This window comes from Penaeus monodon, chromosome 21, assembly GCF_015228065.2.
Source record: "Penaeus monodon isolate SGIC_2016 chromosome 21, NSTDA_Pmon_1, whole genome shotgun sequence".
NCBI classification, from domain to species: Eukaryota; Metazoa; Arthropoda; class Malacostraca; order Decapoda; family Penaeidae; genus Penaeus; species Penaeus monodon.
Genome location: NC_051406.1, coordinates 10,667,117 through 10,667,816, shown reverse-complemented (window position 1 = coordinate 10,667,816; position 700 = coordinate 10,667,117).

The following is a 700-nucleotide window of genomic DNA, read 5'->3' as shown; positions in this document are numbered from 1 at the left end:
ACAACACTGGGGGGTTAAAACATTATCTTTTCTGCTTATACGAATTATACCAAAAAAGGAAGAAGCAGGAAAGAAGAGCAAAATCAACCCATCACATCAGTCCATCCTCATTAGAACGTCTTCCTAATCACGAACAGAACAAACTTAAGAGCATGACTTGTCTACAGCGTATTACGACAGGACTAACATAACGCGCGTTATTAGTCAAATAGACATAACAAGGAAATGGCCACAGTGTACAGCACAGTGACTCTTGGTGTGCAGCGTCCGTGATTTACTCGGTCGCACAGATTGTATTTTTTCTGTTATTAACTAACTTGTGATCGCCCTGATGGTTTATTGATAGAATACCTTTGTCAATCTTCTAAAAACAAACTTAGTTTCGCGTTATTTTTTATTATTTAATGATCATTGCATAAATACCTCACACAAACATGTATCAGTTTTTCCACGTCACATACAATTCATTTTCTTTGATTCTCATACAGTCAATTAGGTCTCGCCTTTGAATCTGAACGGAGATCCTCGCCGACAAGCCAACCCGGGAAAAAGAGATTGTGTAACTTGTAGTATGGTGCTGGTCGGGGTCTTAATGCAGTGGTATGCCGGTGGCTGACTGGTTATCGGGAAGCTGTTATTATGACAAGTGACCCTCTTCATTACATTTCCTGGTGTCGAAAGCATGATTGTATTAGTGGGG